Source organism: Marmota flaviventris, chromosome 4 (assembly GCF_047511675.1).
Source record: "Marmota flaviventris isolate mMarFla1 chromosome 4, mMarFla1.hap1, whole genome shotgun sequence".
Classification (NCBI taxonomy): Eukaryota; Metazoa; Chordata; class Mammalia; order Rodentia; family Sciuridae; genus Marmota; species Marmota flaviventris.
In genome coordinates, this window is record NC_092501.1 from 116,957,934 (window position 1) to 116,981,289 (window position 23,356).

General features: G+C 32.6%; 1 pseudogene; it reads right to left on the bottom strand.

Annotated features, from left to right (window-relative positions):
• Positions 1-15,702: 15,702 nt before the first annotated feature.
• Positions 15,703-17,051, bottom strand: LOC114087259 (glyceraldehyde-3-phosphate dehydrogenase pseudogene; annotated as a pseudogene).
• Positions 17,052-23,356: the final 6,305 nt, after the last annotated feature.

The window sequence follows — 23,356 nt, forward strand, 5'->3', positions numbered from 1 at the left end:
AACACTTCTTAGAAGAGATCTGAGAATTCCTCAACATTCACCAGCATATAATCACTAGGCTCAGTGGAAAAAAAAATGTGAGTTTTAAATGGTGTGGATCAGCAATGAAGAATGTACTCTACCATAGAAGCAATGAACAAAGACTTTTTCTTAGAATTTGTTTCTCTTCTGTGTGTGTGTGTGTGTGTGTGTGTGTCTAGCTATTCCATACCACCACCATTTCACACTCCTCAACTTCCCCCCGCCACACTTTCTCTCTCTCTTTCTCTCTTCTATTGGCATTCATGGAATTCTGTCGAACACCAAAATCACACAATTGAAAGAAAAAGAGTTCAGAGACAACACAAATAATACAGACTTTACAATAACATTTCAAAAAATCAGTAACAAACAGCTATGATCTACAGCAAGAAATAAAAACAAATCATGTGGAAGGAAAAGACTCTTATTTTCATAATTACCACATTATAGTATCCACAATGTTCAGTTTTGAATAATTAATTATAAAGAATGCAAAAAAACCCAAGAAAATATATCCTGTCCAAGCAAAAAAAAAAAAAAAAAAACAACTCAATAGAAACTGACCTTATGAAAGCACAGATATTGGACTTCCTACATGAAGATTTTAAATAAATTTCCTTAAATATGCTAAAAGAGCTAAAGGAAATAATGCACAAAACTAAAGGAACTAAGAGAATGAATAAAATAATATGTAATATCAATAAGAATACTGAAATCATAGCAAAAAATTAAATTATGCAGCTAAAAAGTACAATAACTAAAAACTCTAAAAGGATTCACTAGCGTATTCTAGCTTTAAAAAAGAAATATTGAATCTGAAGAGTAGCCAATTAAAATTATCCAGTCTAAGTAGCAGAAAGAGATAAAGCACAAAGAAAAACAAATAAGGTTTAAGCAATCTGGAGGACACCATAAAGCATACCAATATAAAAATAATAGGACAGATGACAGAGAGAATAGATCCAAATATTTGAAGAAATAATGAATAGGAACTTCCCAAATTTATAAGATACAAGTGTATGCATCTGAGAAGTTTAGAGAACTGCAGCTTAGAGTGAAGAGATCCACACCAAGACATATTATAATTAAATTTTTGAAAAGGAAAATAATCTCTAAAGTGGGCTTAGCAACTCATTATAGACAAGGGATTCCCGAAAAGATTAAGAACATATTTCTTACCAGAATACATTGAGGCCAGGAAGGAATGAATGACATTTTTAAAGTACTTAAAGAAAAAAATAAAAAAAGAAAACTTCCCAACCAATTATTCTCAACAGTCATCCTTCAAACTGGAGAAATTAAGACCCTGTAAGATAAACAACAGCTAAGGGAGTTTTTCCTATGGAAAAAAATCCTAAAGGGAGTGCTTCAGGCTGAATTGAAAGGACACTAGAAAGTATCTTGACTCATATGAAGACACTAATTTTAGTAAATGTAAGCACATAGGTATAATCTGAACAGAAAAATATAGAAGCCAGTATTAATGCACAGTTTGTCCTTAATTGTTTTTTAATTTCATACGATTTCAATGACAAATTCACAAAATTTTTAAATCTATGTTAACTGGCACACAATATAAAAATTGATATTTTTATCAATAACAACACAAAAGGTGAGGAGAAAGAAATGAATAAGAGAAAAAAGTGTGTATTTTGTATTTTATATTAAAGCTAAGTTGAAATTAATTCTAACTAGTCTCATAATTTTTAGTTGCTAGCTTTAATTCTTATAGGAATCATAATATCCCACAAAATATTCCATTTAAAAAATATTATAATAATCCCCCTCACATTCTAAGATATATATTATTTTCAACTGAGATAGTATCAGGTTGGCATACAGTTATAAGAAATAGTACAGATAAATTCCACATACCCTTAACCTAATTTCTTACTAGTAACAACTTACAAAAGTAGAGTACATTATCACAGCCAGGATTTGGTAACCTCCCTTAGATGTTCAGCCTCCAATGAACCTCCTGCTTGGCCCCAGTACTTAAAGGTTCTATCACCTGCCAGTAGTCCCATGCTGAAGACCATGCCTCCAATAAATTGGCCCTCGGGGAACCCTCACAGATGCAAACTGTAACATGCCCCTTCCACTCCTTATTCTTGGCAACCAGTAATCTCTTCTCCATTTCTACATTTTTGTATTCAGGAAGGTTATCTAGATGTTTTCTAATCACACATTCTTATACCATATAAACTTTTTGGATTAGCAGTTTCACTAGGCACAATTCTCTATAGAGATTAATTCAGATGAATGCACTACAGTTTAATTATTCAGTCATTAAACAACACATGGATAGTTTCCAGTTTGGAGCTATCCTACTTACAATAAAATTTGTCACAAATACATATACAAATACAACTACTTTTACATATACATGTTAATGGGTGAATCTAAGTTATTTCTTTGGGATAATAGTCCAAAAGTGCAACTGCTGAGTCATAGATTAGTTGCATTTTTAGTTTTGTAAGAAGCTTTCAAATTACTTTCTAAAATATTATACCATATTATGTTCCCAAGAGTAATGTATGAGTTATCCAGTTTCTCACCAGCATTATTTTTTAGCCATTCTGATAGATGTACAGCAGAATTTCCTGGTGGTTTTCAATTTCAATTCCTGAATTACTTGTGATGTTGAACAATTTTCCTTTTCATTGAGTTTTTCTATGTTCTATGGATTATTTAAAATTGTGTTGTATAATTCCCAGGTGTTTGAGTATTTTCTTTCTCTTGTTTATTTCAAGTTTGATTCCTTTATGGTCTGAGAACATAATTTGTATGGTTTTAAATTTGCTGAGGTTTCATTTAAGGGCGAATATATGAACTTGTTATATGTGTGTTGGCAGTTGAAGTCAGTGTACAATCTACTGTTGTTGAGTTAGTGTACTGTAAATTTTTATTACATCCTGTTGCATGATGATGTTCAGCACTACATTTTTGCTGATTTTCTGTCAAGCTAGTGATAAATTGTTCAGACAAATATTTTGAAGTTTTCAGTTTGTGAATTTCTCTTTATCACTTCAGTTATATGGGATTTTTCTTCTAATTCTGAGCTATATTGCTTCATGTATAAATAAATAGGATTACTATAGGTTCTGCATAGATTGACTTTTTATCATCATATACTTTCTCTGTCTCTGATCATTTTATTCTCTCCAGCGTCTCTTTCATGTGAAAATCTGGCTTCTCCTCCTATGATTCAATTACTCGTTGGATGCTAGTTCTTTTTTATGTTAACTCACTTTCAATCTGGGTATACTGTTACATTTGGAGCATGTTCCTTATAGATATCACAGGGTCTTATTCTTTAATCATGCTGTCAGTTTATTCACCTCCAACTTTTGGATATTTAAAGCAAAAATGAAAACAATAAATTCACAAGTATTACACACAGGTGTCCTAAGGATTGATGGCAGTGTGTTCCCTTCTCACCAACTTTCAGAAATGTCTTTTGTTTATTTCATAAAAAAAAAAATTCTCTTAAATTTTTCTTAGCAGGTGGAATTGGGAAAATTATGTCTACACTATGTTTGCAGCTTAGGAAAATATGTTGATATAAAAATTTTTATGTGGTGATGGTGGGTGAAAAAACACTGTTTGTCTTTCTTTTCTAAAAATAATTGTTGTCAGAGAACAACATAAACAGTTCTAGAAACACTGTTTGCCTGGTTGAATTTTCCTAATCTCATCATCATTGATATTAAAAGTAGCACAGATACCTAGAATATCCTTTATAAAGATCATTAGTAGTGATTCCATATGTTGCTACTTACAAAAGTCTTTCTATTGAATTCTCTTGTTAGATTCCGATAGCTTTTGTCTTTTTTTAATATTAGGTCAAAATATAGACTCAAAGAAAATATATGACTATAGGCACAAAAAATGCTTGCTACTAGGTGTATAAAATACTCCATCAACCCAGACTATGCAGGACACATGCATAGGAGACTTATCTAACTCTGCAGACCTCCTTCAACCAAGTAGAAGGCACTAGTGATTGTCAGCAAGAAACTGGAGTTAGGTGGGATTTAAATCATATAGCAAGTGATTGTCAAAAACAAGTCCAAGGTGAACACTTTTTATAGCTCAACACTATCAACAAGGACGCGGCTTTTCCTGACCTTCCACTATGAATTTCTATCATATCCTCTTTTCTCTTCCCAACTGCAAAACTGATGCTTTAGCCACACCCAGTGAAGAGAGAAAATAAGAGCAAAAGTTATAAGACTATTTATCTCATGTGCCTATTGCTTTTTGTTGGGGATAAAAATCTTCAACAAAAAATTCCTAATTAACATCACATAATGATTAATTAGCCAGAATTGAACTGAATTCCCACTGCAAAAGCTCAGGGAAAAACATGTATTTGAGAGAAAAACACTGGGAGGTAAGCTCACTGGGAATAAATAGTTGAAAAAATAAACAATCTGCAATTGCATCATTTTTGATAATCAAGAGTCTCTTACTGTGCTGTGATGTTAAAAGTCCAGTTTTACTGACACTTAAGCTCATTTCTATATTTGTATTTCTCACTGATTGTGAAGTAGTACAAATTAAAGTATTAAGCAATAATAATGATTATTATTTTAATTAGTGCTAATATTTATTAATAACTTCAATGTCAGGAAGAAAATGATAAATTCCAGTTTTTAAAAAACCACTGCATTGGGCTGGGGATGTGGCTCAAGCTGTAGCGCGCTTGCCTGGCATGCATGAGGCCCGGGTTCAATCCTCAGCATCACATACAAACAAAGATGTTGTGTCCGCCGAGAATTAAAAAATAAATATAAAAAATTCTCTCTCTCTCTCTCAAAAACAAACAAACAAACAAACACCACTGCATTTGTTAGCATTGCTATAGTAGCAAAGAATCCTAAGCATTTTTTACTTTTTAAAATCTCTATACTAGTGCTCATACATAGATACCAGGGTTAAAATTTTGTACCCTCATCAGAATTTCTAAAGAGCATTCCATAAAGCTTGAGTAGTATAATAATTTTCATGAAAATAATTTTCCAAGTTTGAAAAAATTTCACTAAGTTCATCAGACTCTATTAGTTCTTAGAAATTCACTGAATGCATATTATAAGACTCTAATAAATCCTAAAAGAAATAATAATGAAGATAGTTTAGACTTGTTTGACCCAGTATTTTTTAAATGTAACATTGTTCTCACAATTAAACCTGTAATTTCCTGTGTAGAAATTATGTTCTAGAAAACGTACTCTGGGAAACATTGTCTCTTTAAATGTAAACAGTTCTAAAAACACTGTTTGCCTGGTTGAATTTCCCTAGTCTCATCATCATTGATATTCAAAATAGCACACCTAGAATATCCTTTATATGTATCATCAGTAGTGATTCTATACATTGCTACTCATAAAAGTCTTTCTATTGAATTCTCTTGTTAGATTCCAATAGCTTTCAGAATTAGATTTTAACTTAATTACAACCTTTTTGTTTGTTTTGCATTGCTATGAATAGAACTCAGGGCCTTGTGCATACTAGGTAAGTGCTCTACCACTGAGCTGCATCCCCAGTCCATTTCCCAACTTCAGATGAAGAAAATTAGCAAGACCAAATGATTCCTTTACTTATATAGACCTCAATGATAGAGATAGACATAGGACTTAGGTTTAAATATTTTCCCCACAACTTGATACTAATTATTGAGCATATTATGTGATTTCTTTGAGTCAATGTTTTCTCAGTTAGAACTTAAGTATAATGAAGAGGATTAAATAAGTGATACTTAAGCCAGGTGTGGTGGCACTTGCCTGTTATCCCAGCAACTCAGGAGGCTGAGGCAGGAGGATCACAAGTCAAAGTCAGCCTTAACAACTTTACAAGGAGGGCCTTAAGCAATTTAGCAAGATCCCCTCTCAAAATATATATAAAAAAAAAAAATTAAAAGCTGGGGTTGTGGTTCAGTGGTTAAGTGCTCCTGGGTACAATTCCTGGTACCAAACAAACAAACAAACAACAAAACACCTGAACACTTGGTAATCATTTAATGAAGGTACATTGGAGATGATCAATACTATTACCATATTCATGAGTGCACTGAAACTATATCTTGAAGAGACTAAAAATCATTTGGTTCAGTGGAAAGATTTGGTTTCTAGTTTTTTATTCCAATTAATACCTGGATCCTTCATAATCTACATGGCCAATGGTAAATTCCAAAGAAATTTTCATAGACTTCACCTTGTCTTTTGTTTTGAGATACTATTTTTTAATGTTCTTTCTCCTCAACCTTATATTCCATTCCATTTCTTGTGTACCTCATAGCTGTGCTAACCCTTCACAACTCATCTCAAATTCTATTTCCATTGTAAAATTTTAATTTTACTTTCTACTGGGGAGTGAATCTCTTGACCTTCTGGGTTCATACCTACTTTTGCATGAATATTGTTTTGTGCATTTCTATTTACTCCAGTTTCCTCACTGTCGCGCAGACTTCTTGAAAGCATATCCCATGGTTTATTCATGTCTGTATTTCTGGTGTGTGACAACATACAAGGCAAGTGACATGTCTGTCATATGACATGTGCTGTTTTGTCTATCATAAAATTCTTAGGGGCAAACTGATAAGATTATTCTGTGTTCTTTAGGAGGATTGGTTTCAGAATAATTCATTTTAAAAAGTCATGTTAGAAACTTACTGCAAATATCTATCACTAACTCAAAAATAGGAATTACTCTTCTGAAAATATAACAAGTTATTCATGAAATCAATTATTCATATGGCTTAAATAAGGGTTTTGCTGCTAAGATAAACTCTCTGATATTTCTGACATCTACAAATGCGAAACAAACATTGTGTTTGTATTTTCTCCTTGCTCCTCATTTCTTCTCCTTTCTTTTTTTCTTTTTTCCTTCCCTCCCCCCTTTTTACCAGATTCATTTGGATATTCTTATTATCTTTATTCTCCCATGAAAATAATTTTACTCATTTATTCCTCCCACAAATTTGTGTGAACTTTCCCACAGGTCAAGTACATACTAATCTTATAATACTGAACAACAACAACAACAAAGATTACTTTCAGTTATGTATGGCCAAAATTGTGTTTGCTTATATATCAGGTGCTTTTGAAAAAGTCATCTCTTTTTGTTCCGTAAGTTTTATGAGGTAGCATTACATCTGTTTAAAAATAGTCATTTTCTAAATGGATTCCAACTTTTCCAATGACCATCCCATTTTAAATGATAGGTCTAAAACATGAAACACTTTTTGATCACATGGAGAAATTTGTGGTTCTGGATGGCACATAGTTGATTTTGAAGTGGCCTCTGAGATTGTTTTGTAAATTTCAAACTGGACTATAGGGGAGCTGTTTCATTCCTGTCCTCTGACTTGGAGGTTTTTTGTATTTAGGTATGACACACATATTGGCATCAATATTATAATAGATCTAAATTTTTAAATTCACTATGCAGGAACTCATCTATAATTCTTTTCTGTAGAATTCAAGATCTTGCTGTTACTTCAGTATAATGAAATTAACTATCTAAAAACAAGGATGCACAGATTCTCCTGTGTATATTCTCTATACCTCTCTCAGATGATACCTTAAAGACTATGACTGATATAAATACCTAATTCTAAATTTTATTTATTGTTGTCTACATCCATTTTTAAGGCCAATGTCTATGATAATAATTCTATTTTGTTTTTGTCCCACTAACAACTAAAATCACATCGTTTGGTATTTCATTCATTATTTAATAGAGTTGCTACTTGCATGCAATTACAAGTATCAGGGACATAATTCTATTGGGGGATAATAATAATGACAGCAATAGAGTTTAAAATTGTCATTTGATTTATACCATTTTCAGTCATAACCTCAAACTTTGAAGACAGCCTTCAGTCTCAAAAAGAAATACCCTAATTCAGGAGGAAAAAAAATCTTCTTCAGACTCTATTTGCACTTTTCTGTAAGGAAACATTTGCTTTGAATGGAGAGAGACACTTCTTTTACCACTTTAACTCCTCTCCTGGCAAAAATTTCAGTTTCTAAATCCAGGATCCAAAGACTTCAAAAATATTTTGGAAATTATCTGAAGAACACTAAACAAAAATTCGATAATTTTTCATGTATTTATTGATCACTTATTTTTTATTTTATTCATATGTTCAAAATTTGCACTTAAAAAACTATTTTCTTTATATCTGCAGCAGTATTTACACTTTGATACAAGATCTTTCTGATATGCATGCAGTATAAATTCCTTTTCTATTTTGTGGCTTCCTAGTTTTAGTTTTCTAATAATATCTTTGATATGCAGAAGTTTATTTTTTCCTATGGTTTAGTATATCAATTATTTTTATATTATGTTTAGTGTGATGTCAAAGTTGAAAAATAAATTTACTTTTGCAGAATCCTGAAAATATTTTCCTATACACTGGAATCAGTATAGTTTAAAATTCATATCTGTGACTGTGATATATCTTGAGAATATTATCTGTGAATATTTTTGTATTTAGAAGGATGTGGGGTCATGGCTACTGTGTTTCCCACACAGATATTCTGTTGTTCCAGTATCATTTATTGAAAATACTTTTCAATTCCGGTCTTTTAATTCTATGTGACAGAATGAATGCTACTAGATTTTTAACTGCTTCTTGGCCATATTAAATGACAGAACTAAAAATATCATAGATACAAATTGTGGCCATGAATGTGAAGGAATTGGACCTCTCAAAAATTGCTTCTGAGTAGAGAAATTGGTCCAAATGTTATCAATGGTAGCCATTTGGTAGTTTCTTATAAAGGGTAGAACACATTTACTAGATGATCCTGTACTCTTTTGTATTTATAAATTTATGAAAAAAATTATGTCGCCACACAAAAGTTTTAATGAATGTTTATAGTAAATAAGTGCCCCAAAGTAGAAAACAAAAACTGTCAAGTATCTTTTCAGTTACAATATTTTTTTTCTGACTGGAATTTCCTTCACTTTAATCTGAATAGTTCCTTTCAATTCTTAATATTAAAATCTTCTGTCAACTCCTCTACAGTGCCTTCCCCTTACCCTATCATTCCTCACTCACAAAGGGCTAAATATCTAGCTTGTTCCCAAGAAAGTCATGCTTATGTCATCTATCACATGATATTGACACATAATAAACATCTTAATCTTCCATCAACCTGAAATTGTTGAGAATAGAAACTTTGACTTTCTATGCTTAATTTAAATAAGTTTCTGCTATCTCTTCGATATATAAATATTTAGTGATCCATACCAAATATATTAGCATGATGAAATAAAATTTGGAGATGTTTAGCTGTTGTCTTTCCCCTTATAGTTCCCTTTTCCTTTCTTGGTACTAAACAGACTCTCCACTCTGTGCATTGTCTCAAGGAAGGCATGTGTGAAGTTAGAAATAAAACACAACACAAAAATATTCCCCAGAGGTATAACAGAATCAGCACATATTTATTGAGCAGGAGGCAGGTGGAGGGGGTGGGAATTGAGAATACATTTTATTTAGCAACTTTTATCCTAAGTTTACCAGGCACTTTGACACATATGGGTATTTTCTCTAGCCTTGGGCTGGGGCTGGGGCTCATTGGTAGAGCGCTTGCCTCACACCAGGGAGGCACTGGGTTCAGTCCTCAGCACTACATAACAATTTTAAAACTAATTAATTAATTAATTAGTTAATTAATTAAAAAATAATATACTCTTGAAGAACCAATAAGGGTAGGAATCAGTTCAGTTTTCTGAAAAATAAATAAAACAATCATGTTGAAAAGTACAATTTTTAGAAAAACACCACTATCCCTTTAATAAAAACAGATTTAAGAAATTTAAGTACTTGAATACTTAACCAAGAAAAAAATAGTTACTTCACTTATGACTATTTTAAGATGGTCAGGAATCAAGTGGTTTATTTTATGTTTGTTTAATTTTAACATATATGGACAAATTCATCTTACTAAAGATTTTTATCTTTGAAAATATTGTTTGAATAGAACTGTTTCATAATTTGAAGACAAATAAAGGATCTAACTACTAATAAAACCAAAGATAATACTCCCCCAAAAAGATAAAGATCCTTCTTCATTTATTTCAATTGACTGAAAAGCAATAAAATCGTACAGAAATCTGAAATAATCTCAGCAAAATAACCCTTGGCATAATGAGCATGTAGTCCAGCTATTCACTTTCAGAGGAAGTCTAATATGTCAAGAGTAAAGAAATAAAGACAGTTTCTTCAGAGCAAATGTTAGAAATATGATAATGAATATTTCTAGAAATATCCATGGAATGATAAGCTGAGACTAGGAGCTTTCTACCAAGTACTTTGAAATAATTTAGTTCCTTATAAAAGCTACACAAGTTTGTTGTGGAAACCCAGGTAAGTGTTTGAAATTAATTCTCCTTCCAATTAAATGGGATGAAGACTTCAAATAAAAAAATCAACCAATACCTTAGGCAACAAAGTTTAGTTTTTTGAATACAGATGTTTTGATATCCTTTGAACTGGCTCCAGATTAAGAGCAACTTTTCTTTCTTGTGAACCCACCACACACTCATTCTTTTCAAGGTATGTAGATAGATTCTTTCTGGATTTGGGGAAAATTTCATTCACCTGTCTTATGTTTCAGGACGCAAGACAATTAATTGAATACACATGCATGATAATCTAATATGCATACATCATTTGTCTATTTTAAGGGAACTTTTGAGTACCATAGTAGAAAATGAAGCATGAATGACAACTTTCAGTGTGACTACAAGGTCGCTCTACATGCCACTCTCAATCAACCAGTAGCTACAGAATGTCCCAGATATCAAGTGGAAAGAGCTAAGCCTTAGGTATTTAGATGAAATATTACAGAAAATCACAGTGCAACTGTATAAACTGCCTTTTGATATTACTCATGTAAGTTTCAAAAAGCATAACCTAGCTAAGCTGAGAAACATAGTTGCAGGCTATTTTCCATTCATAGAGTCACTACAGGAATACTGGCTATCTTTGTAACAATTTTTATGTTAAATAAGACTTGATAATATTGAGAACACTGGCTTAATATGAGAAGATCACTAAGCAATACAGGTATTGGGCAATTGTCAATCTATGAGATAGATCCCATAGCTGAGACATAATTGGTAAAATGCCTCAAGAGATGTTAGTGAGAATCTAAGTATTAAAAATAAATTAAATAGTAGTGGATCATGACTTCAATTGCTCTTCAAATATTTATCTGCAGCCTAGTTTGTCCAACTTCTTAGAGATATCACTAAATCTCTAAACTGAATGTTCAAGAACAGAATCAATGTAGTTATTAAAGTACCCTTCAGAAGCTTCTCTAATCAAGATATCAAAAAGCAGAAGAGAGCTGTCCAAAGGCCTTTAATAAAGATATGTCTGAAAAAAATTCAAAAAAAAAGATATGTATGAACATTAGGAAATTTAGGCATAAGATCACTTTGGCTTACTGATACTCTTTGGGAAGCCATAATAACTAACTATTCCAATGAAGAGAATTTCTGTTCTTTCTATAAATCTAAACTTAATATGTGAAGATAACAGATTGATTAATTCATAACCTATTAATTGGAGGAAAATGTTTATTTAAAGAATGGAAAACAGCTTTCTCAAGTATAAACACTGGTTTGTCTTTGATTAAGCAAGAAGATTTATTATTGATAGAGAACAGTAATTTACAAAGAGAATGAAGTTTTTATCCATAAAACTCTTGTCTATAATCAAGAAAACTTATTTATTAAAAAAACAAGTACACAATTTGACAAGTTCTAAGCCAATAATTTTCTAGTATCTGAGCTCTGGCTCAGATATTTTAGAAAATTATATGTGTGGTTGAATGTAAATGGTGTGCATACATATACATACATATATATGCGTACACACATACACATGTGTGTAAATATATATATATATGTTTGTATATACATGCATGTATATAAAATACAGCTACAATAATAATTAAGTTATAAGAGAATATATCATCCTTGTTACATTTAGGTATCATTGCATTTGCTCTTGCCCATTTTGCTGGAATTTCTATGTCCTCCACAAGTCCTGCTGCTTGAACAATATGTTCTCCTTTGTATGTAGCCAACTCCATTTGGCAAGCAGTGTCTCTGGCCATCTGCAATTGATGCATAGCTAGTTTTGTTAATCACTCCCAACGGCATTTACTAGATTTTTTTTTTTCTTTTTCAATTAATTGGTCCCAGGTCATTTCATCTTGCTGGGAGCTGCACTTACAGGTAGCTAATACAGCTAAGAGGACTGACATAAGCTGCTGGATACCTGGCCAATGAGCACATTACCAGAACGAACATGGTCTATTAAAAAGCTTTGTGCTGAGCTAAAATGAAATTCCAAAGCATTTACTGTGTCTTGCATTATCTACAAACAGCAGATAGAGAAAAACAAAAACCGCAACCGCATCCCAACCACATTTGAAAGGTCCCTACAGTCTTGAACCTGGACAACCACCTTCCTTGTAAATAGTCTAAGAAGACCAAATATGAAAATAGGCACTCACAGAAATGTGAAAGGAAAGAAAGCAATATATTGCTTTAACTCTGGGATCATCACACAGAAAATTCATTTCTAGGTGTGTTTTTTTCTCTTTTATCATTGAGAACGACATGATTCTTGAAGAGGGCCACTTCTGTTTGTTTTCTCATAGGCCTAAAGGACATTGTAATGTAACAATAATCAGGTAACAAAAATACTGGGAAGGTAATATGTGACCAGTAAGCTGTGAGCATACAAGAAATACTCCAAATGAAACTTCATGTATTTAATATTAGAAAGAAATGTTCAATTATAAAGAAGGATCATGGACATATGGTTGGTTAGTTGCAACAATGCTTTATATGTGGATACAACCTACTTAATGTTAAAATAATTTTTAAATAAATACACTGTATAATGGTAACGAAAGAAGTGGCTTGTATGTCTAAGATGTCATGGCCAGTGAGTAAGGGATTTAGGATGAGCCATCTTGGTGCATATCCTGACCTGTGTCACTGCCTCTGCACATTGACTACACAGTCTTCCTGTAGTTATCTGTCAAAGGTCTCTTGTCAAATGTGATAAACATCAATGAATCCAGAATATACCTTTGTGAGAACAAAATGTAAATGCTGTCAGTTTCCTTGTGTTCATAATATTTTTCCATTTAATTCTCACAATAATTCTGCAAATTTTTGTATTTCCATTCATTATATGAGGAATAGGCAATAAAATAGTATAGATTAAACAGTAAGTAGTTGGGCTAGAATTCAAGCAAAATATACACATTTTAATAATCTGCGATATACTTTTCTCCTTGACTTTTCATTTTATAGTATCCATGTGAATAATTTATAAGTTGTTTTAATGAAGTTAAAATAGTGACTGCAGTTTTCATGGTTTTTTTTTAAATTTATTTTTTAGTTGTAGATGGACACAATACCTTTATTTATTTTTATGTGGTGCTGAGGATTGAACCCAGTACCTTGCATGTGTGAGGCAAGCACTCTACCGCTGAGCTGTAACTCCAGCCCCAGTTTTCATGTTTTTGATGATAATGTGGCATGTGCAAATAATATATGACTTAAGTGTCTTTATCCCACCCTACCTCACCTTGCTAACTTCTCAGAAGAAAATGGTAGAGGAGAAAACCTCAGGCAAAACTTTTATTTACTCAAGTGCAAATTAATATATAACTCAAGTATTTCCTCTTGTTCTCTTTGGTTACTTCAATCAAGATTAGAGGTGTTTGCATAGTGGGGTAGGAGGGGAACAAGGGAGGAATAGATGAATTCTAGATAGGGAAGAGGGGAGGGAGAGAAAGGGAGGAGGCAGGGAATTAGCAAGGATGATGGAATATGATGGACATCATTATTCAAAGCACATGTATGGAGACAAGAATTGGTGTCAACATACTTTATATACAATGAGAGATATGAAAAAATATGGTATATATGTGTAATAAGAATTGTAATGCAAAAAGAAAAAAACAACATACATTTATAAAGACGTGAATTGGCGTGAACATACTTTATATACAAAGACATGAAAAATTGTGCTTTTTATATGTAATAAGAATTATAATGCATTCCACTGTCATGTATTTAAAAAACTAAAATCAATAAAAAAAAAAAGATTAGAGGTATTTGACTGGTGGAATGTGGGACATTATATTTCCTATCAATGCTTTGCAAAAATTCTGGAATTAAGTTAATTTCTAATTTTTACGTCTTAACAATCTGTTATAGAGATTTAGACAAAGCAATGAAAATGTGTCATTTACAAATAAATAATTTTAATAACTTTTTGGAATAATAGCAAATACGTGTAACTGAAGAGAACAGAAGGTATTTTCCTGTGGACTAAAATTTATGTCACTCTTGTGAAAAATCAACTTTCTTAATCAAAAACAAAACAAAAATACCCTTCAGGGTAAAATAATAAATAAACATAAATAAATGAGTAGCTTTAGAAAAATTCATGTAACCATTCTTCAGATATTGCTTGAGGACCTAATATGTATCAGATGTTGTTCTAGCTGCATGATATGCAAAACTGAATGAAACACTCCACTATCCTTCCCTGGAGACATTTATGTTCTAAAATCTATGACAACACCGTTTAGATAACGTGGGACTGCAATGTGTACTTTTTTTCTAGCTAAGACATTGCCATTTCTGTTCCAGGCAACTTGCATCTCTCTATGTGTACCTTCTGTGAGTAATTCTGCAATAAGTTTATAAACTGCTTTCACAGATCTGTTTGTAGATGCTATACATCCTAAATCCTTTCCCACTTTCCTCCTGGTGACCTTTCCAAAAGAGCTCTTATTTGCAAAATTGTGATAATTTATGCTTTCTAACCTCCATGTCAAAAATAACTTGGTTCTCTTGGGTGAAAAGGAAACCTTACTAGAAGTAACTTGCCTTTTAATCTTCATCAAGAGGGGTTCTGAAACAACTTGAGATTTTTTACTGTCTGCCTATCTCGGTACTAATGCAGCATTTCACAAGGTTTCTGCACTAACTATCTTTGGGTCTTCTCATAAGAGCCCTATAATAGCCATAAATATTCCTCTGGAGAGCAAGATAGAATCTGAAAGGCCTATAATAGCTATCATAAATGAATAATAAAATGTAGAAAAGACAAGCCACCATGAAAATGGCAAAGGAATGTGATGACATGTATACTGTACATGAAGTAATTATTTGAGTGTTATATTTACAGAAATTCTCTGCTGCTTTTTGTGGAGTCTGCAAAATTTAGCCAAGCCCACATATATTATGAATTTGGTAGTCTGAAAAGAGGTGGTTCAGCACTATAAAACTAAACTGTTTTTTGTGTATCCTTTATAATTAAATCAAGTACAACCACCTAACCACATTGATTTCAGAAATTTGTCTTTTCTTTATATTTTCATCTAGAAGTTTAATTGTTCTCTATGTTATATTTAGGTTTAGATCATGTATGTATACAGGTTCTGGGTACAGCGGATTTTATAAGCTACGTGAAAAAGTAGGGCTTCTTAAGACACACCTCTGCTTCTTAAGAGGGTCTGGGATGGAGACTATGAAGAGAATTCTCAGTGTGTTGGGCAACTGAATTGGGGCAGGACTCCCAGCAGCTGAAGGTCTCTACTGCTAATGGTCTTATTCCTCAGGATCTTATTCCTTGAGGTTCACCACCCTGTTGCTGTGGAAAAATTCATTATCATATCAGGAAATGAGATTGACAAGATGGCCATTGAGAGCAATGCCAACCTCAAAATTAAAGGAAGCGTGTCACTGTTCAGGTTATAGGAAACAATCTTGTCCTCCACATATCCCAAGATAGCATTTAGAGGACCCTCCAGGACTATTTCACTATATTCTCAATGTCATATTTAGCGACTTTCTCCAGGTCATATTCATGAGAACACAATTATTTGGGGAGACAGACAATCATGCCAGTGAGCCTTTTATTCAAAGACAATCTCTCCCATAGCCTTGGCAATGCCACTGCATGCAAGGATAATGTTATAGGCATCCCAATGGTCATCACACCACAATTTCCCAGAGGGGCCACTGACAGTCTTTTGATTAGCCATGGTTGCTTGAAATTGTAGTTATGAGTCCATTCATGATACCAAATTTGTCATGGATGACTTCTGCTAGGACTAAGCAATTCATGATGCAGGAGGCATTGCTGACCAAATTGAGGAAGTTGGTATACTTCTCAGAGTTTATACCCATCACAAACATGGAATGTCAGCAGAAAAGGCAGAGATGATAACTTTTTTGGTTTCACCCTTCAAGTGAACCCCAGCCTTCTCCATGGTAGTGAAGACACCTGTGGACTCCACAATGTATCCATCACCAGCTTAGCCCCACTGATGGACTGGGATTTTGCCATTTAGAGCATAGATATGGGCTTCCTGTTGATGACAAGGTTTGTGTTTTAAGCTTTGAACTTGCCATGGATAGAATTGAACTGGAACATTTACATCATACAGTTAAAGTCAATGAAGGAATCATTGATGTCAATAATAACCACTTTTCCAGAGTTGAAATTTAGTGGTTAGTCACAAATTCATTTACTCTGAACTTCACCATTGTATCTCAAGTTTGGAGACACAGCTGGTACTGCAAGGAAAGATGCATCTATGTATGAAACAGAGAGGAACAATTGTTTTCATTTTTTAATATTTATTTTTTAGTTTTAGGTGGACACAATATCTTTATTTTTACATTTATGTGGTGCTGAGGATTGAACCCAGTGCCTCGTGCATGCTAGGTGACCACTCTACCACTGAGCCACAAGCCCAGCCCCCAGTTGTTTTCATTTTAAAATATTTAATTAACAAATAAAATGATATATATTCAAGTTGTACAACATGATGATTTAATGCTTGCATATATTGCATAATGGTTATCAATATCAAATTAATTAATAAAACCAACACTACTCATGTTTTACCTTAGATCCTCAAAATTTGTTCATTCTTAACCTAAAAGATTATACCTATGACCGACATGTCACTCTAAGCTTCCAATATTTATGAACATCAAAAAAGAGATGATATGCCAAATAACAACATTTTTAAAGTATTAGAACTCATAAAGTAACATGCAAAGGAAACTTAGTTGCTAAGATGAAATCATGATTGTATGGGTGTGGGGGATGGGAGAATATACGTATTAAGAATATTACAAAAGTTAATCATAACTGCATGACTCAATTTCAGAAGAATAAAGAGAAATGCATGCAAGATTGCTTTGTAGTTAGAAAAGCAATTCTCCAATTCCTCATGAAAAAGAACATGTATGTTTTATACAGAGGAAGCTTTTAATGTTTCCTGACTAAAACGTCTTTTCCCCTGTCAGAAAAAAAAAAAATAGAGAATAGATATATAAAAAAAGAAAAAAAAAATTCTATAAAACCTTGAGAAGAACCATTGAATAGAAAGAAAAAAAAAACTTTTGAAATGATAAAGCAAAAGAAGTGATCTATCAATTCTTTCGAACCTACTGTATGATATGCTGAAGTCTTAGTGGCCTTTTGTCCAATTGTAAAGGTTTGCAATACGGAGAAGTCACTTTTACAAATGAACAGTTGAACATGAAAAAACCCATGGGGAAACACCTGATCATAAATAACCTCTTTTTTCTTCCCAGAATTCTTTCTGTATTAATTACAGATAAAAATTTTATAGCAAGTAAATTTAGAAGCTATGTATGCTAGGGTCCTTAAAGGCAGTTCTCTTAGTCATTAACGTCCTTAAAGGAGAGAAACTATTCCTGACTTAACTCCTGTGTTCTCACTCCATGCTTATCATAGCCTGAACACCAGGCCTTATATCTCTGTGCTGCTTCTCAGCCTATTACAGGAGCTCTGTTGTCTGAATTCTTGCAAGATTTGTTCCATTTCCAATGTATTCTGCTGTACACAGACTGGAGTAGCATTACCGGTCCATAAATTTCATGGAGTAGAGCTGCTCAATTCAAATCCTCCCACAATCTCAGCACAATCTATATTTTTGCCTAATAAATACTAAAAAATAGTCAAAAAAAGTTTAATCCCTGATTTGATCATAAATTTATTTGTGCCTACTCTTTATGCTTGTTCAATACCATAAGGTCAACTCAAATTGCCCATCATTTAGGAAAGCTTGATTAATTATAACTGCTGAAAGCAACTCCCATAACAATTGTCTGAACCACTTATCTACCTGGATGGTCTCATATTACATATACAAGTAATATCTTCTTTGCAAAAATATATGGTTAATTTCTGAAATTCAATGTCTTGTTAGAAAACATTTTACACATAGTTTATTGGGTTAAATAGATTTTGCTTTTTATTTTTTTCTTTTTCCTGTTTTATTTAATTATTTTCATTAAAAAAACTCAGTTATCTCTAATTTTTTAAGTATACAAAAAAGTGAAGATATGATAGAAAAAGTTCACTCATAATGGACACAGCACTCAAATTTTTAAATCTGAAACTCGCTACAGAGCTCCCTTTGTTTGTTCATGCTTGTGCACCTGATATTGTGCAAAGAATATGCCTTTCTGGGCTCCTCATTCATGAGGAAAATCACTTTATTTCTTAATAAGTTTGTCTTCTTATTTACTCAATAAGCATAAAACTTCCTGCCTGTTCTACTTAAAAAAGACTATTTGGAGAAACAAATGTAAAACCAGGTGTCAACAAAATTTGGAAAGTGTCTATATATATTTTTTTTCTATGCTTTACATTCTTAGTGTGCCCTGTTGATGATGAATTAATGTGGCATTCAGTATTTTTGTATGGTACTCTTGAGCACATGCTACTGATTATCTTTTCTTTCTTGCTCTCCCTACTGGTTTTCAAAAATGCACTAGACACATGTAGGACTAAAAGATTTCCTGCTAACCTATTTGTATGCTAAAGTAGAAATTTTTTAGATTGATAAAACAGAATGGTTTTGACAACCTTAATTTCATAAATGCACATACTCAACTATCAACAATATGATGCAGAGAGAATAAATCCAGGACATTATGCTTTTCTTTTATGATCTGTTTTTCCTCTTCTATAGTATGACCATAAAGTCTAAAAACAAACTAAAATAATTTAACCATGTTTTGTAATAGCATAATAATTTACCTTTGATTATATATTTGTGTAAGCTTCCAAACTTGGTTGTGCCATTGTGGATCAAATAATGAAAATAGTTTTCTATAGCATGTATATTTTGATATATATATTGGTGAAAGACTCATAAAGGGGTCTGAAAAGAGAGTCTGAGAGTTTATATTTTATTATTTCTGCCTAATTTGCAATTTTTCTCAATCCAGTAGCTATTCAATACATTCTGTATTTCCAAAACAATTGCACATAGTTTCTTTCCTTCAACATATATTTATATTGTCTAATGCTGTAATCAGCATTAGAAACATTCCTGATAATACCACATATAGTTAAGCTGTTGTAGCAGATTGAAAAAACAATATTTATTATTAAAATTCCAGTTATAAAATCTCATACCTTCCTTGGGACTGTCTAATTTCTCATGGAGAATTAATAATTTACCCTCCTTTACTTTCGTAGAAATTTGTGTGTAGACTATGAATTTGCATTGCATTATAATTACCTAAACAATAAATATTATTTTCCCATAATACATAGTGAATTTCCTGGGGTTAGGAACTTTTTCTGATTTGTCTTTGTGTTGCCAAAGCCTAGCTTATATTCTGGGAAAAATTGTTAGCATGTAATAAATATTCTTTAAAAGAAAAATAATTCTTAGGTTGCTTGTAGGTAAATGTGAATGGTATTCACTTCATTAAAATGCAAATCTCTTAGAAAATAAATTATTAGAATTGAGGATAGCTATTAAAGCCATATCAAATTCCATCTTTTCTTTTCCCGCCATGTCTCCCAGTTAATCAAACCAAAGAAGAATATCTGTTTTGACCCATCCTCTTTTTCAAATATTAGTTGCCATGACAATGTGAATCATGATGCCATGGCAGAGGCTAAGTGTAGATGACAATTCAGTTTAATTTACTGAGGCCGTTTCCTGTGTCTCCTCATTCTCTTTTGCATAGGCAGAATTGACTATGGTACATTTAAGCAAAGATTAGTTGATGCCGGGGAGTGAATGTGCTCAGATATTAAGCTTGCGGTAATAATACACTTGACAGTACTTGGCAATTCATGGATTTCAAAGTGTCACCATTTTACTCATTGCTCTGACAAGAATTGATTTGGGGGAAAACTCTTTCACAGATGAATCCTATTGTCCATTACCATTCATCCCACATCGCTCATTGTGCTGCTGTCGTCATTGTCCTTCAGTCAGGGTCTTCCTCCATTCCATGAGATGACTTGCTTCTACATTATTACTGTCTATATCAAACAAAATCTACTACAAAGCATTTATTTTTTGTCAGTGTAGTAAAATGGCTTTAAACATTAGTTTACATTGCCAATTTGAACTATAACAGAATCATAATATAAATGAATAAATTCTTGAAATCAGAATTTCAGGCATCAATCAGAAAAGAACAGAGGCTTTTTTGAGAGTCTAAGATCCTTAGTAGTCATTTCAAAGGTTGCATTACATACACAAGAATTGATTCTACTTAAAAAATTAATAAATATCTGGCTAAATCAGACTCTCTTCATTTTCCTTCTTATAAATTAAGTCTAATTTGTTGTGCCCTAACATTATACCTGAGTTTGGGTCCTTTTAAAAAATGGATTTATTAATTTCACAGAAAGGAGAGAGGAGAATTCAAAATCAGGCAGCTGAATTTGGCAAGGACCCCATGCTACATTGTAATGTGTCACCCATCTTATGGCGAGCACTTGTACACAAGAGGCCCCAACACATAGGTTTCACTTTATAACAACCATTCATTCTCATGATAACCATTCCAATCCTGCAAGACAGGTATTATTTTCTCCAAGGATGCGACCTCCACGACCTGAGTACCTGACTTGCCCAACCTGTTAAAGATTGTATCACCTTTCCACACCATTGCATGGAGGATAAATCTTCCAGCACACAAACTTTAAGGAACAAACCACATCCAAACCAAAACATGCACACACACTACCTACCTAGGTGAATCACAGAAGTTCAATTTGGTTCCATCACTTTGGCATACACACATCTAAGTAAAGAAACTGGTCTTCTTGTAAGTAAATTGATACATCTCAAAATATTTAATTTCTGAGAACTTTTGTAATTGATATTATTTGGCTTAGCTGGAATAATATAAATGGGATAATCTATCAGTCCAAGGATCAAGTGTTCTAAGAAGTATTTACTTAATCAGAGATAATGACAAATATGCTCTTTTCACTTTTTCGTTATGAATTTTAAAATTAAGTGTCCTTTAATGTTTTGTTATATTTGCCACATTTCCAAAATGGTAATATAAGCCACTAATATTCAAAGGCTACATTAACTTTTCCTACCATATTGATTTTAAAATTGTGAAGTCTTCATAAGATCAATTCATAATTGTGTTTAGAATTTTAGACATTGACTTGAGATCATGTAGAACAAAATAAACATAGAATTTTTGTTGCCTAAAAGTCACAGGATAAATTGTGGAATTTCATAAGTTTCCCTTAAAGATCAGGTTGAAAGTTCTCTCACAGAATGAAGTTTAAGGAGCCAGTGTAGGAAATCACTATTAGTACAACTATAACTTCTAAACTTGCATTTGTATTAAAAATAATTTTAGTATATTTCATGAATTCCAATGTCAGAAGGACAGACATCATCAGTGACTTTCCCTCCTAAACAACATTCACAATTTGTTTACAAATATAGTATTATTTTGGAAAAACTTTTTACTACCCATACTGGCATCATTTCTCTACAACTTGTTTCTTGGGTATAAGCACAAATTCACTCTATGGGGTAGTATGAACCATACATAATCAAATAGAAGAATAGATATTAAATAAATATTAATCAGGATAAACACATATAGATAATCATTTTTTGTATAAATAAATGTGTCTTTGGTTTTCAGTAATGGAGATGGTGGTTAAAAAAAAATACTATATCAGAGCTACATCCGAATTTCAAAATTGCATGAAAAATTTTGTCCATAAAAATATAAAAAGATATCAGTCTAAAACTGTTTAGATTTAGGATTTTTAAAGTTTAAACTAAAAACCAAATTCCTTTAATTACTAGGGGATTACCAGAAACAGGTAACTCTATATCTATCTAATCATTGCACCTCATATATATATATATATATATACTTTTAATATCCATCTTGAATGATTGACCTGGAATAAAATTGAGGAAATGTTAAGAAAATTGCTGAGCAGAATCTTGGGAAATAGTTGTCTTAAATTAAAGCTTAATAGTCAGATGGTTGAAAGCCCAAAATTTGTTTGAAGAGCCTTAAAACAATCAATAGAATTAAAAATAGGGAATATATTTCAAACAATTAAGCAAACAGGAGAAGGGGAACTATTAGGAAATAAATTGGAACAAAGTGCTAATGTTGGTGGATGAACTTGCTTTGGAGAGACAGCAGCCTAGAAGAGGGAGTCCCTCTCCAGCCAGAAGGTTGCTGGTCAACCCAGAGGAACTCAGAAGGATGGAGCTCAAGGCAGCCTGCCAGAGCAGTAGCGACAGCAGAGAGCAAAACAGGAATTCACTAAAATTCACATGTGCAATAGGTAAAAATTTCTTGGCTCTTCTCACAACATGGAATGTCAGAACTTTCTGGAGCCAGTTCTTGCCCCAGTTCAGGAGTACATCTCCACTTAATTAACTTGATCAGTTAGTTTGGCATTAGTACTTTAGTTACACCCTTCTCATTTGGGCATTGAGGGTTTTCTACAGATAAGAACTTTGTAATGTCTATAAATGTGGTGTTGAAGAAAATAGATCCCAGTTTAAAAGAACTTCCTGTCACAGATCCAGACCATATAGTTCTATAACAAATACAAAATATAACTTTTATTGTACTTGCTGGCAGAACTTTAGACCTCTCCCCATAAATTTTCTGCACTCACTTTCAAGGAGCTTTTAAAAAGAAAAATATTCAGCTAGTTTATAAAATAATTGGTATATTCCCTTAAAGGTCTTTAAAGAACATCTTTATCAGTTGAAATCTCATACACTGCATTGTCTACAAATGCCAAAAATCTTCCTAGGTACAATATAATTCTTACCACAACATTGAAATTATAAACACAGTAAGTAAACACTTATCTGAGATACTTCAATAATAAGAGTATTTTAGAAAAATATAAAATCACAACGATAAATCAATTACCCAATTATTTAAAGTGTAGTTATAATGCAGACACTCT